Below are 25,035 nucleotides of genomic sequence, written 5' to 3' on the forward strand. Positions count from 1 at the left end.
AAAAAAAAAAAAAAAAAAAAAAAAAAAAAAAAAAAAAAAAACATGAGGCAGATCTATCTCTATGTACTGAGATATGGTTTACTAAAAAAGTGCAGAGCAATTAAAAAAAGGGAAGATCTGTCAATATTAAACCTGCATCTCTCCGTACTAATAATGCGTAAAGCTGCACGGCTGCTGCCTGCCTTAAAAAGGGCATCCACGCTTCTGTTTGCCCACCTCCTCTTATTGTTCTTATTTTTTTTAAGTAAAATTTAAATGTTAGGAGAAGTACTATATCCACAGATTTTAAAGTCTGAAAGTGCAAACAGGGATACAGTGAACAGTCTCCTTTCAACTCCTATCCCACAGCCAAATAGCTCCTCTCTTGTAGCCTTGCAGAGATGTTCTGTACATACACAACCAAATACACACACATATATGTATTCATACTCTTTTTCCCTTTTCTTTACAAAAATGATAACTCACTAAACTCTTTGTTCTTTACCTTGCATTTTCTCTTAACAGTGTCTCTTGGAGATTATTTTGTATCTGTACAAAAAAGAGCTTTCTCGTTGTTGATTTTTTTTGTTGTAGTATTTGTTTGTTTGGTTTGGTTGGGGGGGGATTGTTTGTTTTTGTTTTTGTTTTACTGCTGGATAGAATTCCATTCTATGGATGTACCATGGTGTATTTAACCAACACCCTACTGGTGGACTTTGGGGATAATTCTAATCATTTGCTATTATAAACATTTCTATAACAAATAATCATCTACAAATGGTACCTCACACGTTAATAAGAATAAATTCTAGAAGCAGAATTGCAGGGTCAAAGAGAAGATGCTAAAATGAAGCTTTTAATCACAAGGGACAAAACATGGTATCAGAAAGATTAAAGATGGTCTTGCTATACTTGCTACACTACACTGACTGACCCACTGGATATCTTGCATTATCTCTTCCACCATACAATAAGTTCAAGCAAGGCAAAAATCTGTCTGTCTTATTTATCATTGCATCTTAGAACATAGTGTCAATAAATAGTCGCTAAAGGAAGGGAGTGAGGAAGGAAGAGTATATTTTATTTTTTTGGCTGCGCTGCATGGCATGTGGGATTTTAGTTCCCTGACCAGGGATCGAACCCATGCCCCCTGCATTGGAAGCACAGAGTCTTAACCACTGGATGGCCAAGGAAGCCCAGAAGAGTTATTTTAAATAGAGGCTAGTCCTTGGGTACGGTGACCCCAGAGAGGTCCTGCTTACCCAAAGACCCTGATTTTTATGACCTAATGAAATAAGAAACCATCAGGCTCCCTAAAAAGTCTCCAAAGTACACCAGAGGGAAAAATAAGAGAAACTCAACACCAGGGTGAGGCCATAGGAGAGTGAACATATTTCCTTCTGAGACAAGGAGCTGTGTTAGATGCTGCTCTCCTAGTTGGCCCGAGTGACAACAATATTGTGGATGCCAGACTCACTATTCCAGGAAGGGAAGAGCTGAGCTGGAGATAGAAAGATGGTCCATCAGGGGAAAAGATAATCAACCCTCTGGCCTCATTTTAGTTTTAACTAGATCCACATTTGCTCTCCAGCTTGACAGAATGATGTTGACAAATGCCTTTTGTTTTCATCCAGATACTCCCCAGATGGTTTCAGGAGTCCCTGAGCGGTGTGTTTTGGCACAAATCTACCCATAGGATCTTCAAGAAAGCTCATCCCTAAGCAAATTCAATAAAACAAAATGAACAAGCTGCTAGCTAGAATTTTCTCCAAACCCAACATTAAGGCCTGATGCATTTTTCAAACATGGAAGCCACCAGTAGGCCCACAGTAAAACTTGTTGAATCTTATGAATGCGTGAAGGCAGAGCGTTGAAGGTGTCGCAAGATGACACTAAGGGTTTGAGAACTTCCTCCCTCCCAATCCAATAAAGCCAAGTTTGGGAGGAGGAAGGAGAATAAGAAGGAGTAGGGGGGAGAGTGGGTAGGAGAGACGTGGTCCTGACTGCAGAGACGGGGATGAGCCTGGGAGGGAAGCAGGAGGGCAGTGAGGCAGAAGTCTTCCACACTCTGGTTCAGAGAGAGAGAGAAAGAGAAAGAGGAAGGGCAAGGAAGGGAGGAGATGGGAGGAGAGGAGGGCAGAAGACAGAGGAGAAGAGAAGAGAAAGGGAGCGAGGAGAGGAGAGGAGATCTGGGGACACATGAAGACCTGCTGGGCTCCCCAGATACCGTCTCCCCAAGCTGGGAAGAGCGAACACCTAAATACCGCAAACCTCCTTCATGGAAAAGGCAGGTCTTCCTGGAGGAAGACCACAGAGTCCATGAGAGGCTGCCTCCTGGGAGGTTATGGAAACAGAGGCTGTGGGCAGGCCAACTGGAGAGGCGTTTTGGTGACAGTTTGCCCTGGTATGTGAAAAATTTTTCCTGCTTAGATAGTTGGCAAACATTTTAGAGGCAAAATGGAATTTATTAACAGAAAATATTTGTCAAGGATTATTCCTTCCCCCTCCCTCTGTTCTTTTCTTTCTTTCCTTTCTTTCTCTCTCTCTCTCTTTTTTTTCTTCCTCTTCTCAGGGTGGAGGACTTCATCAGCCAGATTCTTTCATCTTCCTTTGTGGTTCGGATCTATAAGCCTGGCTTGAAGGAAGAGAGAGATGGCTTTAGGGGAAATGCTCACCCCCCATCCCCAATAGGATAGCTTCCTCCTCTACACACAGGTGTCAGCTTTCTGCCCGGAAGAGCTTGGACTGACATGGAATCGTCTTTCCAGAGGAATTCCTTCTGTTTCCCCCTGGCATGGGCTTGAAGCACCCCCAGAATTGGATCTGAATCTATAATTGCTATCAGTGCTGTGGCTTTTATCTTTTTGAAACTCCATTTCTTCAGGAGGAAAATGAGGGGAGAATAATACTTAGCTCTTGCCATTGTTGTGAAGAGGAAATGATAAAGTATATGTTAAGTGTCTGGTACAGGGTCTGGCCCAGAGTAAAAACCTCAGTGGATGGTAGCTCTGCTCCTTCTGATAAAGGACAGAGACCCTGGTGGCAACCTGCTCACAGGGTTAATCAATTTAGACCTAGAATATGGTGCTTTGGGTATCAGTTAATAAAGGAGAGGTGACACTCAGCCTTGATGAAACCTACACTTAACCAGAGGTAGCAAAAATGGACAATGTTTATTGAAAGTTTACTAAGAACCAAGTGTTCTAAAACTTTACAGTATTATTTAACCCACCCAAGTACCCTCCTATTTTCCCAAGGCTAATAGTATTAAAGTGGCTGAACCAGCATTGAACACAGACCATCTTCTTCCCCAAACTACTTTCTTAACCGTAATGGATGTTGCATCGAGGTAGCAATGAAAGGGAAACACGGAATCATATTTTTGTGGATTGAACAGGCTTGCAGATCAGCTTTTCCAGATCTGTTTTGAGGAGGAGGGAAATGAAGCCCAGAGACAGGAAATTCTCACTCAGGGCCATCTAGCTGGTGATGGTGGAGCCAGGAGCAGAAGCCCGGCTTCTGGAATTTCGGGTCAGTGTACTGCCACCTAGAAAGAGAGGACCAGCAGAATCTGCTGCAAGGGAGAGACTGCTGGCTAGCCACATTGCTCTTGAGAACTGCGGGTCTTGACTTAGATACCCAAATGGGAATTTAATCTAAATTGAACCCACCCCAAACCACATGTTTTATCAAGCACCTTGACTGAGTGCTTGCTGTGAGGGGGGCACCCAGGTGGGCAGATACCATGGGGGAGACTGAGGCGGAGGACCCCTCATTTGTGGGACTGGGAACAGGCTCTGGTCCATGTTATGCTCATCTCTGATGAGCTGGAATGTGGCGGCTGCAGGGACATGACTCCAGAAACCGTTGTTAGGCTCTGGGTGGAGACGCAGAGGAAGAGGGACCTGTGGGGAACAGCGGTCAGGAAAGACTCATTCGCAATGACCCTAGGAAACGACAGGCAGGGCGTCATTGTTTCCCGTCTATGCAGAGCCCAGCCACACCTGTACACACGGGTACAGCCATATCAGTTCTTAAATTGAAAACATCCTGTACCACTTGGTAAACAGCCAGTACCCTGAGCCCCACTAGTGATTAGGCCACCCCATTCTCTCTCCTGGCACCTTCATACCTCCCTCCAGTCCAGCAACTAAAGAGTTAACACTTGCCCGAGCAGAGGTCCTTGGAGCACAGACTCCTGCCTTCGAGCTGGCTCTCTGTGAAGACTGGTCTAGGACTAAACTCATTCTCACTGTTTTTAAATAGTTTGAATGTCACCTCCAGATGAAACTACCCAAATGGAATGAGGCTCTAAACAGAGCCACATGGGGTCCATCTGGGTTGGCTCCTCGGAGGACAAATCTTGCAAAGGAAATCTGAAGGGGTAAGAGATGCAATTTAGTGGCTGGGAGAGTGAGGGATTGGACAAAATCTCTGATTAAGGGGCACTCCTCCTGCGCATGCTGGGGCTTAAACACAGGGTTCAGGCGCCCTGCACATCCCTCTGCCCTTAACCACCCTCTGGGCCCCTCCCCTGTGATGGACCCTGAGGGCGGGCCTAGCAGCCAGTGGCCGCATTATTAATACTCCTTGATCTGCCCGACTCCCCGTTGTTTCCCTGCCAGCTGCGCCCTCCCTCTCCTCTTTGCTCCTAGACAACATGTGCTGGAAGAATGCGGGTCAGAACAGCCACAGAGGGCTCCCAGCAACTCCTGAAATCCTCTGCCCGGCAGGGGCCTCCAGAGGTTATCTAGGCAGGGTCGAGGATAGAAGACTTTCACTGGGATGCAGATGCTTTTCAGGGAAAGAGGTTCGATAACTTCTGGGGGATGGTGTCCTATATCTTGTAACAGTTGGGAAAGGGCTCCTTAAGGCTTCATCTCAGTCCCTTCTATTCAAAGGGAGAAAGAGTGAATTGGAACAGGGAGGAAGGGAGAGGAGGGGAGGGCCAAAGCCCATCCCCTCCCCCTATCTTGCTATGGAAATGGAGAAACCAGATGGCAGCTCATTTCACTGGCTCTGGAGCTGGACAGCCCTGGGTTCACCTCCGGGCTCTCTCCTTACCAGCTGTCTGACTCCGACAGGTTATCTAACCTCCCAGGACCCAGTTTCCTCATCTATAAAATTGGAATAATAATAACTCAGGGTCCTTGTAAGGATGAAATGAGGCAATGGATGGAAAGCATCTACCCATGTGACTACTGTTAGTTCCCTTCTCTTCCTTCCTCATATTAAGTTGGGCAAGAAGACAAAAACTGTCTCCCTAGCCATTGAAATATTCATAAAATAAGCTTAGGAGTTCTTTCTGCCAGCTACATATTTTCTCGCATATCTTCACCTGGTCTTTTCTTTCCTCGGGTTCCCCATCCCTCCCTGGTCATCTCCTGGGAATAAAAGAGTAAGAGATGCCCAGACAGTCAGAAGATGGTTCCTGAAGCCAAGCAGAGATTTCAGAAGGGACAGTTTCTACCGTTTTGTACTGCATACCAGGAGCCTCTCCAATGTTCATAGCGTTTAACCTGGAACTTCACTTCCAGGAATCAAAGTGAAAACATTTGAAGATTTAAAGCTTCAAAGATTTATGTATAACGGTATGAGATATGTGTGTGTATACACACACACGTATGTCTGACACATATATTTACTTGACGTTTAGGTTGTGATATACATATGATGTGATATATATATATATATATATATATATATACACATAACCTAAATGTCAGGTAAATGCTAAACAAATTAAATAAGTAAATAAATAAAAAAATAAATAATTTTTTTCATGCTAGAACATTATCAAGCCATTAAAAATTAGGTTTGGTGCAGCCCAATGTTTATAGCAGCATTATTTACAATTGTTAAGATATGGAAGCAACCTAAGTGTCCATCAACAGATGAATGGATAAAGAAGATGTGGCATGTGTATACACACACACACACACACACACACACACACACACACACCAATGGAATACTACTCAGCCATAAAAAAGAATGAGAATGAAATTTGCAACAACACGAATGGACTTGGAAGGTATTATGTTTAGTGAAATAAGTCAGACAAAGAAAGACAAATACTGTATGATATCATGTATATGTGGAATCTAAAAAACACAACAAACCAGTGCATATAACAAAAAAGAAGCAAACTGACAGATATAGAGAACAAACTAGCTGTTACCAGTGGGGAGAAGGAAGGAGGGAGGGACAAGACAGGGGTAGGGGACTGAGGTACAAGCTACTATGTATAAAATAAATAAGCTACAGAGATATATTGTACAGCACAGAGAACATAGCCAATATTTTATAGTAACTATAAATGGAGTACAAACTAAACATTGTGAATCGCTATGTTGTACATCTGAAACATATAATATTGCAAATCAACTATACCTCAATTTTAAAAAAAGGAAAAATACACTGGAGCAAAAACAAATAGGTTTGGGAAAATATTTAGTGAGAGAGGAGACTCTTAAAATATAAAGCACAGTGAAAAGTCAAGACATACTGTATTCATGGCACGATCTCAAATATTCAAGAGATGTTTGAGTGCAGACAAAAGGCTGCAAGGAAATTCACCAGAATATAAATTCTGGTCAACTCTGAGTATTGGAAGGAAAAGTGAGGTTTATTTCCTTCATTACAAAAGTAATCCATGTCACTGTAGAAAATTTGAAAAATGCAGAATGGGATAACCAGAAAAGGTTGATTTCAATTTTTAAGTATCTTTAAAAAGAATGGGTGGTTTCCAATGAACCCACCAAAAACAGCGGTCAAAATCATCAGCTCCTCTACTACCTGCTACCCACCTCCAGTGTTTGTAACACTATCCTCCATACACACCTACACACACGCACACACATATGCACCGACCCCTGCCTACACATATGCACACACATGCATGCACAGAACACACCTGAGATTCCCACCTAGGCATGTGGTCAAGTCCCTTGGGGTTGTTGCAGGAGCCCGAGGCTAAGGAGAAAGTGTCTGCTGGAAGGATGGAAGAGAAAAAATAAGAGGAAGTGGGCGTGGGGCTTGTGAGGGAGGAGTGAAATGAGAAGGGAGGGGGAGTGGACTTCTAGGAATAAAATTCCTGCAAATCACCATCTTCGTTCAGAAAGATGAGCTGAGTTTTTCCAGGGAAAGGAGAGTCCACAGGATGGTTGGGGTGGCAGTTGTTTTAAGAAAAATAGAAGCAACTGGTCCGGAAGGACTTGAGGGGCTTTTGCTCCCCAGCACCAGGGGCGCCAGTGTTCTGTTGTCCCTTAACAAACCACCCCCCACGACTTAGCGACTCTACGAGCAACAAGCATTTATCGTGCTCAGGTACCTGCAATTTGGGCGGGGCCGGATGGGAGCAGCTCACCTCTGCTCCACGTTCTGTCTGCTGGGCTGGCTGGACTGGGGGCTTCCAGGACGGCTCACTCACGGGGCTGGCACCTTGGCACTGGGTGTTCAGCCAGGGCCATGGGCCCGGAGCCTCACTTCCTCCCCACGTGGGTCTCTCCTCCTCACAGGCCGCTTTGGCTCCCACTCGGCACAGTGGCTGGCTTCCAAGAGCGAACATCCCAGGAGACAGGAAGTGGCAGCTGCCCGTTTCTGAAGACCTGGACCCAGACATGGGCACAGCGCCTCGTCTACTGTATTCTTTCATCAAATGGTCACAGGGCAGATTCAAGGGGAAGGGAGATAGATCCCGCCTCTCAAGAAGCGGAGGGTCAAAGGATTTGGGAACTGTGTTTTTAAGTTTCTACAGAGGGCGACAGATAAGATCAGTTCTCAAGGGGTTCATCCAGACCAAGCTGTTTACAGCATCACGGCACTCATGAAGGGTGGATGGGATAAGAATCTGTGGGGTGAGCAACGTTGCATCATATCCATAAAGAAGCAGCCTGCTCTGGCCTGGGAAAGGAAAGTCCAGTTTTTTTTGTGGTCTGCTTCCCAGCTCCCACAGCATGGACCTCTGCAGTCTCTGGTCCCCACCACTCCTCCACCCATCCCTAATGACTTTGAACAGCCTCAAGATGGTCCTCAGGGCTGTGACTCCTCAGAGCCAGCTCTAGAAGCCACAGAATGGCAGGGACCACTCAGGTGTCCCTGACAGGAGAATCAGGCCACTTTCTCTCCATGGGAAGAAGGAGGGGACCTGGCAAGGGGGAGGAGGGAGCTAGTTGTGCTTCATCGAATCAGTGTGCAGCCCTGGGGAGCTGCTCTTCTCGTGGGACTTTAACTCCTGTAAGTCTCTGAGAAGGGACCTCACAGACAGAGTCCAGCCCTCATACTCAGACGACAGTGAGGCTTAGGACAGGGCAGGGGCTGCCTGGAAAAGCAGGACTAGAAGCCAGTTCTCCTGACCCCAAGCCCAGCGACCTCCTCACCAGCCCGTCTCTCAGGGCACATTCATTCCCTACTATGGAGTTTCTACTGTAAGCAAGGCACACACCCGCCAAGGAGCTCATTTTTGTTGAGAAGATGTTTCCAATCCAGCACCTCCACCCAGACACCCCTAAGAGGGCATCTAAACATGTCCTCTAAAGACGTCAGGAGCCGAGGAGAGAGCTGCAAAGCCAAGGCAATCTGCTTTCCACTCCTGAGCTCACCACCACCACCCGACCCACCATGAGTGAGACTTCTCCAAAGTCACCAGTGCCGTCTTAATGGCGGGAACTGTGCTTTCTATGACATGACGTAGCCAAGGTTGATACGCCATAAAAACCACGCTTCCGGTGAATTAGATAAAAAGGATGATGAATTTACAGCAGGCTCCTACTGCCCCGCTCCGCATACACCACACACACACACACACACACACACACACACACACACACACACATACACACACACCGCCCCCTAGGCCCCAAGCCCAGGGTAAGAAGTGCAGCCCTGGTGGGGATTTTGCTAGCTCACTTGAGTATTGTGGCTGGCAAACTGGTGGCAAGACCGGCACTTGAGTCTGGGCATCTGGGCACGAAAGCCAGGAGTGTTAGAATTCTCCTACAGTCATATAGCACACCCTACCAGGTCACTGCACACGGCTGTGCAAGTCGTAACCTGCCTCCGGACGCCCAGAGGAAGGGGCAAGTGAAGGCTGAAATTCTGCTGGGGACTGACTTGCCCAGACATGCCACAGGCAGCAGGGCCCCTGTGCCCCTCACCCTTCCCCAGGCAGAATCCACCCTCCCAATATTTTTGGTTGAATAAACCATTTAACAAATATTTATTGAATATCGATTGTGTGCTGGGAACTGTTACAGACACTGGGAATAAAATGAAAAAACCAGGCAAACAAAGTCCCTACTCCTGGGAAGCCGTCACCTCCGGGAAGAGACAGGAGAAAGTCAGGGCTTGTGAACGCTATCAGAACAGCAAAGTGGAGAGGCTGTGGCAGGCGCTGGGGGCACTGCTTCAGACACCCTAGTCTGGGAAGATCCTGCAGAGCTGATGTTTGAGCCGGGACCTGAGTCAGGGAGCCACGAGGAGATAAGGTAGCAAGGAGACCCACCCGAGCTGAGGGGAGGCAGGCATCAACGCCCCGAGGCGGGGGCTCTTGGTATTAGAGGCTGGCAGGAGGTGAGTAATGGGAAGAGAAGTAGAAAATGAACCTGCAGAAGTAACTAATGAGGGCTCCTGCTCTCTCTATGCTGGTGAAGAAGATGTAACTGGCACTTGTTTAGGGCTGACTCTGTGTCAGGTACCAATCTCACTCAATTCTCAAAACCGCCCTAGGTGGGCACACTCAGAAACCCCTAAGAGGGCATCTAAACATTTCCTCTAACGAGGCCAGGAGCCGAGGAGAGATCTGCAAAGCCAAGGCAATCTGCTTCCCATTCCTGAGCTCACCACCACCACCCGACCCACCAAGAGTGAGACTTCTCCAAAGTCACCAGTGCCATCTTTCCTAAAGGTGGGGACTGCACTTCCTATGACATGATGTAGCCAAGGGTGATACACCATAACAACTCAGCCTAAATCCCCAGCCACCGGATCCTGTACTCACCCTGTCAGGACATGAGAAAGGATTTGGGGAGCGTTGCCACTTAAGACAAAATTTGCTTTCCCTTCCAATTCTGAAGATTCAAGACATATTTTCCATCCACTTAATAGAGAAAACCTTCTCAAAAGAGAAAAGCTTCCTTTCAGCCTTCCTCCATTCCTCTTTTTCTTCCTTTGTTTCCTTTTCCCTTTATATGTCTTCCTCATTTGTGCTCAAGTTCCCTCTCCCTCTCTCTCTCCCTCTCTCTCTTTATCTATCTCTCCTTTTTCTTCACAATCTAAAGCAATGGAATATTCTTCTTACAGGGTCATGGGGGAATTTCTGACATCTGGGAGCCTGGATGACGTATATGTATTTACACTATATATTGTGTTCTAGCTCAAGAATTTGCTGCTCCTTTGATTACAGTCTAAAAAGATGCAAGATCAGGAACACCAGCCTTGAGAGACACACTTCCAGCTATCACAGCCTCCTCCCTGGTTGTTCAGTTCAGAAGCGACATCAGACATCCCTGGACGATTTCTTACCAGGCAAAAATTTTAGAAGAACCATGCTTCTGAAAAAATAATTAGGACATTTAAAAAAAGACATCAATCATAAAACTTGCTCCTAACTTCTTTGAACAAAAATTAGCATTGGAAGAGGTCAATCTGGGATTTACATTTTCGAGGTGGGATTAAAAGAAACGCATATATGGGTTTAATGCTAACAGTGATTCTGAATGCACATCAGCTTCACGTGTCAACTTGTTTTTCTGATCCAATGCATTTATGAGTGCCCTATGCCCCACCTGAGAATAGAGACATGGGGTCGTGAAAGACGCTTTGTTATCAGGCAACACTGGTTTCTAATCCTGACTCGGCCACTTACCAGCTGTGGATGTAAAAATACTTCTCTGAGCTTCAGTTTCCTCATCTATAAAACAAGAGACAAAAAACATCCAACTCTCAGGGTTGAAAAGATTCAATGAGATGATGTCTGAAAGCCCTGGATAAATGTTAATTTGCCTCATTCCCACATCCTTGCCTTGGGTGCAGAGAGAGGTGATTCAAACAGGTATTGCACTCTTACCATCAAGAAGATTACAGCCTTGTTGAAAAGACAATGCTTAGTAATATAACATAAACTGCCAAATTGGTGCGAAGTTGGAAAGAATTAACACACAAATGGTAAGGGCATGAAGGGGATGACCCGACTGGGAATGCTTCACAGAAGAAATGGGCCTTGAAGAATTGGTGGTTTGGAGCAGAACTGAAGCTGGCATTTCAGGCCCAGGTGTGGAGGGAAGAATCAAACTAACATGCCTGTGGGAGAGACAAGACGAGACTGACCAGAGAAGAGAAGCCATGGAAGGGAGCCACACAAAATGATTCATCAGGAGAAGGGCAAGGGCATGATGTGGAGACGCCGGGAAGCCAGGCAGAGGCAGGTGGGCATGACTTCATCGGAAATGGGGTTAATTGTAGGTTCTGATATCATGAGAGCAGAGTCTGATGGAAGGGAGAGCTGAGGGCCTCCTGTCTCCCCTGACAAGAGGCCTGCAGTAGGAGCCAGTAGGAGAATCACCCACACAGGGGGGAACGGCGAGGTTCACCATGGCATGGATGCTGGGGGTAAAGGGGAGGAGGAGATGACTCCTGGCATAAGTCAGGAAAGCAGGGGGAGTACACTGACAACACAGAGACTAAGAAGTTACGAAGGGGGTTGCCTGAAGGAGAAAGCCCCGTGGTTGATGTTGTTTATGTAAGAGCCCTCCAGGAGGATGTCTCCAGGGTCTGGTTCCGTTTCTACTGAATGCAACCCCTCCTCTCACTTTCTTCCAGCATCATGTTTTCTAAAACCTCAGCTGAATTCATCTCTAGGTCTGCCTGGAGGCAGGAAGTTATGCAAGCTGTCCAGAGGTAACCAGAGGTATGCTCAACACCTGCGTTGCCTAAGTCTTTGTTGGGTCCCTGATGCAGTCAGCTAGCGGGTCCCCCTGATGTTGTATTCAGACCCCCTCACCTTTTTTTTTTTTAATTTATTTATTTTTGGCTGCGTTGGGTTCTCGTTGCTGTGCACGGGCTTTCTCTAGTTGCGGCGAGCAGGGGCTACTCTTTGTTGTGGTGCGCGGGCTGCTCATTGCGTTGGCTTCTCTTGTTGCAGAGCACGGGCTCTAGGCGCATGGGCTTCAGTTCTTGTGGCACGTGGGCTCAGCAGTTGTGGCTCGCAGGCTCAGTAGCTGTGGCGCAGGGGCTTAGTTGCTCCGCGGTGTGTGGGATCTTCCTGGACCAGGGCTCGAACCCGTGTCCCCTGCATTGGCAGGCGGATTCTTAACCACTGCGCCACCAGGGAAGCCCTCCCTCACCTTTTTGCAGAAGAAAAATAAGAGTTTCTGGAAAGGCTGTGACTCCATATCAGGCAGAATCTCATGACTTAAGGGGAGTCGACGCCATAGAGAATCTCAGAATCCTAAGGCAGCCTGGAGATGTTCTTTATGGGTTCTTGGTAATATTCTTCCTCGATTATGTGCATTCCAACTACCTCCTCCTAGCTGGTAACGTGTCTTTTCTCCTTCTGGAAGGTACCCTTTGATGAATGGTCATGGGTACCTCGCGTGGATCCTCCGGTCCGTGCATCCTGCCTCCAGGCAAGCCCACCCTTACCTGCTGCTGCAGTTCCCCATGGCTTCAGCTGGCAGGGCTGTGTGGGATTCTGGGCACCGGCAGAGCAAGCAGGCCCGGAGGCAGCCAGCATGAGGAATTGAGGAAGGGAGTTCCAGATGGAAGCAGCAGAGTGTGAAGATGCTTGACTGAAGGCCAGCCCCGGGGCGGGGGGAGAGGTGCGGGGGCTTGGAATGCCCTAAAAGGTTCCAGACCAGTGGAGAAAGGCTGCTAGGAAAGGCTGAGAGCATCGGCACGCAGACCCAAAGGAACGTCTGGTATTCAGTCCCTATGTTAATAAGATTTGGGGAATTACAGACTCCCCAGGATTGAAATCACCCTCACCCGAAAATTCTCATGCCCACCCTCAAGCCTCCTGCCAAGATGACCAAAGCGGTGTTTCCCAAAAAGAGGTGGAAATCTGCCACAACTCTCATGGGTCATTCCTTCAACTCCCCGAATACTTCTATTGCCTTCTATGAAATGTCGAGAAGGATAGGAAATCCAACTTCAGATTTTTCTGGACAACTAGAAGGAAACAGGTAAAAGCAGAGGGAATGATTTACATCAATTACAACAAAATGAATAAATGTTAGAGAACAGAAAGAACTTCTCAGGAGTCTGAGAGGGTGTGAGGTACAGACTATAGTCTCAAAAGTGAGTTTCCACATTCTTTTATGGAAGAGACAACCACACTGGGCCTCGGATCCCTCATCTATCAAATGGGGAGACCATTCCCTGCCTTGTCTTACTTGATATTGCAAAGAGTAAAGTCCACTTGAGATGCTATAGACCTTAATATCTTCAAAGGAAGTTTCTTATGACTTCTGCAAAGTAGAGGCTTATGAACCGTGAGGTTATCCAACCAAGGAGATGGGAAAATGAGGGCCCTTCTCCCCTAGATCATCTTCCAGAAGCACTAGATGGGTAAATGGGGCCAGAACCATCTGTAACATGCTACCAGACTGTGCTTATCCTTTCAGTTGCCAGATGATAACCTATCCTGCTTTCAGATGATAACCTATTTTCTTCCCACCAAAGCAATCATGACTTGACCACTCCCGGGACTTGGTGATCCCGAGTACTCCAAGACCACTTCCCACCTGCCTCCATCAGAGCTCCCAAGTAGCAGGTGCAGACTCCTTCTGGAACCAGGGACCGGCCACATGCCCAAATGGAGGCAAAGAGAGAACAAGAGGAAAGCCTGAAATACCGTCTCAACCTATGGCTTTCAACTGCAGCTGAGGGAACCCCAGAGTCCTGGTGAGGTGTTTCAGTAGGCCAGGACTAGTTTTGGGTCTCCCACCCCTAGCTCAATCACAGTAGCTCTGATGTTATTGGTCTTATATATTGGGGTTCCATATATGCTTTTGTTCACTAAAGGGGTTCTGTGACTCTAGAAATGTTTATAAAACTTTGTCTGCACTAATATATTTTATAGGTAAAGAAACCAAAGCCTAGAGGTATGAATTAATTGTACTCAAGACTTCTTTAGAATCAGATACCAAATCCAACAGAAGAATTTTATTGGGGAAAGTGTCTATGCTGCCGACCCCAAACTAAGGTAACATGCACATAAGTCCCATCTATCCTTATATTCTTGCTGTTTCTTCAGCTCTCCCCATTCCCTCAACTCCTAAGCACTTCTCGGACAGGTAGAGATGCTATTTAGGAAAATGTCCCCTATGTATCCTCCCTCTGGGGCACTGCAGACCTTCCCCTCAGCTCTGTTTTGTGCATCCTCCATCACTAACACTCTGTACTGTTGGTAGATTTAGGCTATGAACACCTTGAGGGCAGGAACCAGGTCTAATTCCACAAATCTGTATAGTCTCCACATTAGGGACAGTGCCAGTAACTCAGGAGAAGCTCAATAGATGGTGGAAGGAAGGAAGAAAGGAAGGAAGGAAGGAAGGAAGGAAGGAAGGAGGGAAGGAACTTCTGCACAGACATAATCTCTTGGTTTCTCTTCCCTAAGCAAGCTAACCTCCTCCACAGTTTTGGGTTTTTTTTCTTCTGGGTTACAGAGGGCAAATGCTGTAAATTCTCTCTAAGGGAAAAGCTGGGCAGATGTACTTGGGAACATTTAAAAAACTAGGTTGGCATTGGAAAAGAAACAGCCAATATATTTAGCTACCCATGGCACGCCAAGGCCTTATTGAGACAGAAATAAGCACTGTAGGAGGAATCTCAATTAAATATTTTTCTAAGCAGTCAGTTCTGGGCTTTGCCTGAACATGGGTATAGAGCTGGGGCAAAGCATAGGACAGGAAACCCAGAGGACTCTGAGTGGGCTTCTGAATCATCTTGGGGCTCAGCTGCTTGCAATGTCAAGCTAGTGGCCCCAGGGACAGGGGCCTGCCCTACTTCCATGGTCCAAAGAGCGGGATACCTTCCTTTTACGCACTTTCCAGAATCCCTGCGATGGAGGGACCCAGCATCTCCTCCACACCTATTCTTAAGTGGCACCATGTCTCTGAAATATTCTTCCTACAAGTGCAACCCAATTTTCCCAAAGCTCTTTCCATTCGTTAACACTCTCTAAGAGTCTTGCCTTATCGAGAAATAAGGTTCCTGGAATGACCTGAGTGGAAGCAATGACAATTTGCGCATGGAACTCCACACACATCCTGCTTATCTTTGTTCAAATAGGCAGTACATCAATCCAGAGGCACGAGGATGACCGTCCCAGACTGACTGGGATGTGAGGATGGGCTCTCAGGCTAGGCAGGGTGAGGATGAAAGAGGGTACCTGGTGGTGGCATAGGCCATAGGCAATCCAGTACGGAAGCCAGATCTGTCTGCCAAAGTACACACATGTGAATAATAACAAGTATCTTTCCTTTTTCATATTTGGGATCATACTGTTTTGAAAACAGCTTTTTTCACTTAAAAACGTATCCTCAACATTTTCCCATGTCATTGAGTATTCTTCTACGACATGATTTTTAACATCTATATCACATGCTCTCATTTGGAAGTCAGACTTTATTTAGCCAACCTCCAGCTGTTAAGCATTTAGATCGTTTCCTGTTATTATAACGCTAAAATGAGCACCCCCAGGGCGCAGCCTTGTGTTCATTTCTAATCATTTCAAGAGGCAGAATGGCCTAGTGGTTAAGAAGGGCCTTGCAACTGTTCTCTCCGAATCTCAATCCCTCAGTCGTTGGACCTTGCTCAAATGTCAGGACCTCTCTGGCCTCATTTTCTTTATTTGTAAAATGAAAATTTACTCGTAAAAAGAATGAATAGTACTGACCTTATAAGATTGTCCTGAGGATTAAGTAAATTAATAAATGTAAAGTGCTTTAAAAAATGCTATCCTTAGCACAGGGTACTCTGCTCAGTATTCTGAAATAACCTAAATGGGAAAAGAATTTGGAAAAGAATAGATACGCGTACTTGTATAGGTGAATCACTTTGCTGTACACCTGAAGCTAACACAACATTGTTAATCAACTCTACTCCAATATAAAATAAAAATTAAAAGAAAAAGAATGCTATCCTTGACGCTGTGTTGTTTGTTGAGAAAGTACTCAATAAACTTTAATTATTATCTCTTTCGGGTTATATTCTTTGACAAAGAATTTCTGCATCAGCAATTTTATAATTTTAGGGCCTTAAACCCCAATCCCCTGGTTCTCTCTCTTTTTTTCTGGGCTCTCCTCTTACACCTCTGGTCTTTCTTCCATGTCTTTTGTTAAACCCCTGTCCCTGGGACCAGGTAATGCTGAACATTTCCTCAGGTCCAGACCTCAGCAGCGTCCTTCTCTTTCACCACATCCTTGTCTTGGAGGTGTCAGCCCCTCCACACCCTCAGCTTTCTCATACCTGTAGGTCTCACTCATCACTAATGTCCCAATCCTATGCTTCTTGCCTGCTTTGGGGTAACCATGGGATCCAGTGCTGGCCAAAAAGTCATGGGGGCGTTTGCTGGGGATCTTCTGGAGACACTATCCTAACTCCTAAGAAGGAGACACAAGGTTTTCTGACCTTTTTTCCCCTGGACTATGCCATGTCTGAAGTCTGATGTCTAGGATGTGCAGCCTGAGGAGGGGAGGCCTCAGTGTTGGTTGAATGATGTCATCAAGGATCCAGACTCTCTTGTCTCTCTGCTCATCCTCTTCCACGTGCTGGTTTCTTCCAAGCAGCAAGTTGGCTGTAGCAGTCCCAGTCATCACGTTCCAGGCACAGCGACAACCAGAGGAACAGAGAGACTGCCCTTTCCCGTGGCCATTAGGAGTGCAAGAAGCTTTCCCATAGGCTGCCCAGTAGCCCCCTGTTCCTGCCTCATTAGCTGGAATTGTGTCACACGGCCTTTCTTGAACCAACTAATGGCAAAGGACATAAGGAGCCCAATCCGGGCAAGCCTAGACCTGGGAGAGGGGTCATCGTCCTGAGACAGCAATGATGCTCCTGGCAGCATCTCTACTGTCTCCTCTGTCCACTGGAAGTGCTGTCAAGATGAAGGACTTCCATGTAAGGCTCAACAGACCTGCGTTCGGGTCCTGGCAAAATGGGCAGCTAGCTGGGTGACTTAGAACAAGTCACTTAACTTCTCTGGGTCAGTGTGCTCATCGGTAAAGTAGGAAGAGTAACGCTGTCTTCCTGTTGTAAGAATCCAAGGAGAATACGTAAGACAGCACTTTGTGAGCTTCAAGTTGTTCTATAAATGTAAATAAAGTGTATGAATTTTAAGGGGCTGTCTTCCTTCTTTATGAATCTACTCTCTTAGGCAACAGAGCTCTACAGCCAGCAGCCAACTCAGGGAGTCAGGAATCTGTCTCCTTCCTCTTGGCCACTCGCTTGGGCTGCCTCACCTTGTGACCCACTGTTGTATCAGCAACCCCACCACGGGTCATCTGTCCATCTCCACTCCCATAACCACAGGCCTTTTTTGGACTGGAGAGTCTTTTTTTTTTTTTTTTGGCTGTGCCGCGCAGCATGTAGGATCTTAGCTCCCCGACCAGGGATTGAACACCGCCCCCTGCAGTGGAAGCAAGGAGTCTTAACCACTGGACCACCAGGGAAGTCCCTGGACTGGAGAGTCTTTAGGGAAGAAAAATGTCCTGCTTATTTCAGATGCCCAGGTCTGTGTGCCTCAAATCTCACTGTCAGAGGGCTGGAATGTTGCATTTCCATCTAGAAGCTCTAGCTGTCTTGCTTTTGAACCAGTATCCTGAGATCTGTAAAGGCCAGACAGGAAGGTTTTAGAAAGTAGCTGTTCAAAGCATAGGCTCCAGAATCAGGCGGTCTCTGAGTTAGAATATGGACCTCAATGCTCAGTAACTGGTTGATCTAAGCAAATCACTTAGCCTCTGAACTTCAGTTTCCCCATTTTTAAAATGAGGCTGTGAATGTCTGCTTCATAAGGCTGCTCTTAGATAAGATGAAACATGTAAACCGCTTAGCACTGGTTTGTACCTGGCATATAGCTAGAACTCAACAAGCAGCAGCTAGGCTTTCTAGTCTATTTATAACAACTGTTGGGGAAAACTCATTCTAGCTCCTCTCCAGCCCTTGAGGAGGTAGAAGCCTTGGAAAGCGGAGAAGGAGATGTAGGTTTCAGTCCTGGTGCTACCGCCATGAACTGTGTGGCCTTGGTCATCCCATTTCTCTCTCAGCTTCCGTTTCCTGATCCGCGAAGTGGTGGGAGCTACACGGAGCGACTCGCAGGCTCCTCCTTATGCCACATGCTCAGGAGCTTATTTTTGTGGCTTCCATGTTCTTCCATGGCAAGACTTCCAGAGTCTCCTTCTGTCCATCTGATTTTCAGCATTGGCTCCCGGGACCGTCTGTGTCCCGGAATTTGGTCCAGGGTGCTCACCATTTTCGGGTGTAGACACTGCATCTCCAGATCGGTGTTGCTGCTGCCCTTTGGCTTCTATCTAGGGCTCCTCCTGGGTTTCCTGGAGGAGAAGCCATCCTCACCCACTGCCCACCCCCTGCCCCAAGTTTCTGTGTCCTTTCACTTTCTTGACTCCTGCCAAAATTCCTGGCTCCCTAAGCCAGGTAAGAAAGCGGTTTAGTTCGACCCAACCTGGCAATTTCTCAGAACCTCCCCTGCCTCTGGCACATTCCTTGTGTTTGGGCAGAACCCAGAAAGCTAGAGAATTCTTCTCCCTCCTTAGCGTGGGTCCCCGTGTTGGCATGCCAACAGTCCCAAATATTTAAAGCAATCATGAAAATGAGCTCAGAGTCCCATGCCAGAGCCTTGAAAGGAATTAGGCTAAAAACAGGACAAAGGAAGAGGTGAGGCCAAACGGAAGACGCCATGAAAGGCACTGCCCAGCCTGCCCGGGGCCCAGCACCCTACTCACTGGCTTCATTCATCTGCAGCCAGGCCCTGTACTGAGCACCAGCGATGCAAAGTTAAATGCATCATCATCCCTACCCTCGAGGAGCAACAAGTTCAGCCAGGGAAGCTATACAAACACACAATCAGCTACGGAGTGGTAAGTAGGGGCAAGAGAGCACCAAAGGCACAATGGAGCCACCAAGGAAGGGGGCATCATCTCTGCCAGGGAGGTCAGCAAGGCATCTCCTAGAGCACTGGCCCAGGCCTGCCTTAGGACAGGCGTTCTCCAGGGGACAAGGCAGAAGATGTGCTTCCAGGCAGAGGGGAAACGGCAGATGCCAACGCGCTGGAGCCTGAGACAGGGTGGAGGAGAGGGAGAAAGGGCTCATGCATAACTACTTTGTAAACTGTAAAAACGTCTCCACTGGGCATGTTTATGCACATGTAATGCACAGGACAGAGAACAAAATTAGCCTTACGATTTAATATTTTTTAAAATGTTGACAGGGATTGATATATATACACTAATATGTATAAAATGGGTAACTAATAAGAACCTGCTGTATAAAAAAATAAATAAAATTAAATTTAAAAAAATAAATAAATAAAATGTTGACAGAGATGTACACTTGGCTGCACGTAGACAGAAGGAAGGTCTTGAGCAGAAAGCCTTTATCAGAAGGGCCTTGGAGTGCAAGCCAAGCATTGTGCATGTGTAGGGAGAGTGGCAGGGCTGCGTGTCCACAGAGCAGCACCTTTCCTGTGATGAATCCAGGGAGACTGATCCCCTGCTGGAGGGGAGGTGGGATTTCCCAGGTCACTTGTGTGATGGAAGAGAGTCAGCTTGGCGAACTGGGAGAGCTGGCAGGCCTCCAGGCCCCTGGCACTGTGCAGGGAAGGTGCCAAGGTCAAAAGCAGATGCCTGAGTGAGCTGTGATTAAGGGAGCTCCAGAAGGAGATGGGAGGGGTGGGGCAGGCCCAGTGCCTCCCTCCTGCCAGGCTGCTTCCAAGTCCTCACAGCAGGTGTGGGGAGTAGCTTTGATCTGAATCTTGGTGTGCTGGGAAGTCATGGGGAAGCCTCTTTTGGAAAGAAATGAGCAAAATGAAAATGACACAAGTGATATGATCGTCAGGTGCTGTAAAAAAGGACAGTTATGACCAAGACATCTGCTAATAACACTGGTGCTGTTAGCATCATCATCATCTTTATTTATTTAAATGGTTCTAACGGTTACTAAGCACCTACTATAATGCACACTAGGTTAAGCCTTAGAGCCGTCTTCACAACGACTTCAAGAGATCAGTATCCTTACTAATCCCATTTTACAAAGGAGGACATATCTCCTCGGAAGCCTAAATGAAGGTCCAGGATGCCCTGAAACCGGGCAGCGTGCATTTAAAAAGTGTTAAGTGTTGGAGGTTGACTTGTGTCGTACCTCCCAAATTCATATGTTGAAGTCCTAACCCCTAGTACCTCAGAATGTGGCTATATTTGGAGATGCGGTCTTTAAAGAAGTAATTGAGTTAAAATGAGATCATTAAGGTGGGCCCTAATCCAATATGACTGGTGCCTGATAAGAAGAGGAGATTAGGCCACAGACAGGTACAAAGGGAAAACCATCTGAAGACACAGGGAGCAGATGGCCGTCTACAAGCCCAAGAGAAAGGCCTCAGAAAAAACCAAACCTGTCAACACTTCATTCCTGGACTACCAGCCTCCAGAATTGTAAGATACTAAATTTCTGTTCTTTAAGCCACCCAGGCAGTCCAAGCAGACTAAAACAGGTAGCAGGGGCCCAGGAATACCTTAAAGGAACGAGGCAGATCAAGAATGCAGGGAGCATGTGGTGCCCATGAAGGGGAACCGACCACCACAAGCCTTTGCCTTGCCCTTGGCTGTAGGGAACCTAAGGACATCTCAGCATCCTTAGCTGAGCACTGAGGCTTTGCAGTTGTACAGCAACAGTGCCACTGACGGGTGTCTTCCTTGACAAGATCAGGGCTTGAAATCAATGGGATGAAAACTGAAGTTTAAAGAGATTAAAACACTAGCTCTAAAACAAAGCAAAGACATCATAATCTTTCCTTTATATACCTTTATACACCAGACCTCCAGGAGAGGTGAGGTCAAGGGGGCTGAACAATATTTCTACTTGCTTGAGAAGCAAAACTGGTGCCACAGCGGAATTCACATTCTCACCTGAAACAGACCAGAGCCCAGAGGATGGACCCTCATGAGAAACACCACTAGGATTGGTCAGTAACTAGGTCAGCAGTCACTGTGTCTGGGTTCTTGAATTCTTCGAAGCAAATTAATCATTAAAAGGAAGAGACTTCCCTGGTGGCGCAGTGGTTGAGAGTCCGCCTGCCGATGCAGGGGACACGGGTTCGTGCCCCAGTCCGGGAAGATCCCACATGCCGCAGAGCGGCTGGGTCCGTGAGCCATGGCAGCTGAGCCTGCGCATCCGGAGCCTGTGCTCCGCAACGGGAGACGCCACAACAGTGAGAGGCCCGCGTACCACAAAAAAAAAAAAAAAAAAAAAGGAAGAGACGAAAACGTAGTGTTGAAGTTTGGTTAAACTAAATTTGGTCTAGTCAGAGTGGAGTGGGGAAGAGGGTTTCAGGAATTCAATCAGCCCCCGATGCAGCTGTTGTAGAGACCCAAATTGCCCTGGAATCTGCAGTCAATATGGAAATTACCAGAAGGAATGGGGGATCCAGGTTACAGGGTGGGGAAGATGGAGATGGAGGAGTCAGGGAGAGGCATCTGAAACTTTTAAGAAAGCTGGATTTCTAGGCTTCCCTGGTGGCGCAGTGGTTGAGAGTCCGCCTGCCAATGCAGGGGACACGGGTTCATGCCCCGGTCCGGGAAGGTCCCGGGAAGATCCCACATGCCACGGAGCGGCTGGGCCCATGAGCCATGGCTGCTGAGCCTGCGCGTCCGGAGCCTGTGCTCCGCAACGGGAGAGGCCACAACAGTGAGAGGTCTGCGTACCGCAAAAAAGAAAAAGAAAAGAAAGCTGGATTTCTGTGTTGAGAATAGAGTTTATTTATTTTTTGGCCAAGCCACGAGGCATGCAGTATCTTAGTTCCCCGACCAGGGATTAAACCCGTGCCCCCTGCAGTGGAAGCATGGAGTCCTAACCACTGGACCGCCAGGGAAGTCCCGAGAGTAGACTTTAAAGTAGGTACAGGCTACTTGCACAAGGAGAAGGCTAGCCAAAGAAATTAGGAGGAGGTACTTTGGAAACTGGGCTCTGAAGGAAGAAGGATCTGGAGCTTAAAGGACAGAGGAAGGTGCTTTTTCCCTTGAGAAGTGTGAGAGAGAAACTCAAGAAGGTTCAGCGGCAGGAAGTCCTCAATGAAGCAATTAAAACTGGAAGGGGAGCCTTGGGCAGCAACTGGGAGGGGTGTGTGTGTGTGTGTGTGTGTGTGTGTCCCAGGACTTTTTTTTTTTTGCAGTGCCACACTGCATGCGGGACCTTAGTTTGCCGACCAGGGATCAAACCCGAGCACCCTGCAGTGGAAGCGTGGAGTCCTAACCACTGGACCGCCAGGGATTTCCCTGTGTCCTGGGACTTTAACGGGGAGGATCACTTGGTCAGACATCTTTGGTGAGAAGTGGCGCTAACTAACAGAGCCAGAGCTGACAGTAGTGGGGTGTGGAGTGAGCCAGGAGAATTCAGCAGGCGCCTTCCTGGGCAAAGGGGGAGCGGGGAGAAAGGGTCGTAAAAGAGGCCTGCTGGATTTTCAATCAGACCTGGAGTGTCAAGTTGCAGCTCAAGTGATATCCAAATGTCTCGTATTTCTATTTGATCATTTCCACACTTAACTTCCAGCAAGCAGAGCTCACCATCTGCACAATGTCAGGCCAAAGAAAGAAAACCCGAGAGGAAATTGCACTCCAGCGCAGCATAATCGGCCCGATACGCCTGGGATATTAGCTGAGACATGTGTGTCTTCACTTATCTAAGTATTAACATCTTGACTGCTTCGAAGCAGGACGTTTCCCATTTGGTCTGGCCGAGAGGCAGCTCCAAAATCAGCCGTGAAGTGGCAGCTTTCCGGTCGCGCTGAACTCCTCTTCCCGGCTCCTAAATCATATTTCTCCCCAGTCACTGCAGATGATTCTCATGTGTTGACAGGTTATACGTTTCAAGACAAGACACCAGCGGGAGTCCGGGTCTGAGCAAGAACCAAACAGTGCAGCAGGGAGGCAACGTGAGATGGATGCTAAGTGACAGGTGCAGGAGGGGACCTGCCCGCTCTTCCCAGCCGGCTCTCTTCTTGGCCCTGCTGACGTGTCCTCTGCAGCCTATGGGCACAGTGGTCCATCTCAAACAAGTCACGTAAACTCGTCAAACCTTAGTTTCTTCCTACGAAAAGCAGGCTCAGCAATGCCTACCTTGTAGGGCAGTAGGAGAAGCTCCAAACACAGCACCTGGCACACAATATCCACAACATCAAGAAATGCTTCGCAAATAATACTAATAGTGAACGCTCGGGACTTCCCTGGCAGTCCAGTAGTTAGGGCTCCTCGCTTCCACGGCAGGGGGCGAGGGTTTGATCCCTGGTCGGGGAACTAAGATCCCGCAAGCCAAATGGCGCGGCCAAAATAAAAACTAACCGTGAACGCTTATATCATGCTTACTACATGCCAGGAATGGTCTTCATTTATATGTCTGATTTAATCCTCCACAACCCTGGAAGGCAAATTCCATTATTATCTCCACTTTACAGAGGAGAACGGTAAGGCACAGATGGGGTTCTGTAACTTGTGCATGGTCACAGGGCTGGCAGATCTGGGGTTCAAAGTCAGGCAGTCTGGCTCCAGAGGCTAGGTGTGAATAGATAAACGAGTGAATTAACCAGCTGGTGTATTGGTGTACAGATGGACAAAGAACGTGGATCCCCAAGGACTTCAGGAAGCGGCAGGTTATCTAAGCAGCACATTGATGACTTGCAGTCTGGAAGGTCCCATCCCAGCCCTATGGCGCTTAGGAATGCCGGTTAATCATCTAATGTTGCTGTGTAGTGGCCTCACCGACTCCAAGCTAGAGGTGAAGGCTATCTCCCTTACTGAGGCAGGGATAGTACATGCTATAATCTGGAAAGTTAGAACTGGAAAGGACCCAGAGATCCTTTCCAGTTCTAATTGGACATTTGAGGGAACTCAAGAGACAGGAAGTGACGGGCCCAGGGTCACGCAGTACCTGCTGAGACAGGACCCGCATCCATGCCCAGTGCTGTTTTCACTACACCATATGGCCTCTTCTTCATGCCAGGAAAGTCCTATCTAACTACCTGGTCTTTTGTTGCAAAAACTCCTATACATCCTGGCTCCTCCCTCACCTCTTCAAAGCAGTCTCTCAGCATTATCTGAGATGCTGTGTTCCGGGCTTAAAGTCCTCAGAATGTCTGCCGAATGAAACATAACTCAAATTTTAGGTTGTGCGTTTTTTTTCAATCGACATGAGCGATCCCCCACTCTCCATTTCTACCCAGAACTTCTGAAGCTTATTTAGAATGGCAGTCAGCACAGGCTCTTTACAAAAGCTGTAACCCCTGCTTCTGGTTCCAATGAACTCATCCTGCTTGTGTCCAGTTCACTCCGACTGAATGCGTGCTCACTGAGCACCGATTTTGTGCGGGGCTCAGGGTGCAGCAGGAGCGGAAAGATGAGCTTGGCCCAGTTCCTGCCATTAAGATGGGTATCTCTTTAGGAGGGAGATAAGATGTAAACCCAAACAACCATAAATCAAAAAAGCCTGTGGAATAAACCTTCCAGGGAGGCAATCCTCTTTCCCATTTACTGAGTGCCAGGACCTCTGTTACATGCTTTCTGTACATATGTTAATCTCATTTCTATAACCCCACAGGAGGGGATTACTTCCCCATTTGATAAATGGAAAATGGAGTCAGAGAGACTGTTAAGGTACTTGCCAAACGTCGCACCCTGATGAGCTGAGGATGGAGAATCACACCCAGGTCTGGCTGATGTGGGAGCGAGAACCTGACCCACTGCCCTCAAGTGGCTCAAGCCCAGAAAGTCCACTCTGGCTGTGCCAGTTGGGGAACAGCAAGTGGCCCATTTGGCCGAGGAGGGTGCACACCAGTGT

The 25,035-nt window shown here is 47.4% G+C and overlaps 1 long non-coding RNA gene across 1 annotated transcript in view; it reads right to left on the minus strand.

Moving 5' to 3' along the window:
• Nucleotides 1-2,537: 2,537 nt before the first annotated feature.
• Nucleotides 2,538-25,035, minus strand: part of LOC113628378 (uncharacterized) — a 36,495-nt gene continuing 13,997 nt past the window's right edge. Inside the window, exon 2 of the long non-coding RNA XR_003436032.1 lies at nucleotides 2,538-2,610. This is a non-coding gene — a long non-coding RNA (uncharacterized LOC113628378). The remainder of the gene's footprint in view (nucleotides 2,611-25,035) is intronic.

This window comes from Aethalodelphis obliquidens, unplaced genomic scaffold (genome assembly GCF_003676395.1).
Source record: "Aethalodelphis obliquidens isolate GAN/ISIS:26980383/991018 unplaced genomic scaffold, ASM367639v1 scaffold2, whole genome shotgun sequence".
NCBI classification, from domain to species: Eukaryota; Metazoa; Chordata; class Mammalia; order Artiodactyla; family Delphinidae; genus Aethalodelphis; species Aethalodelphis obliquidens.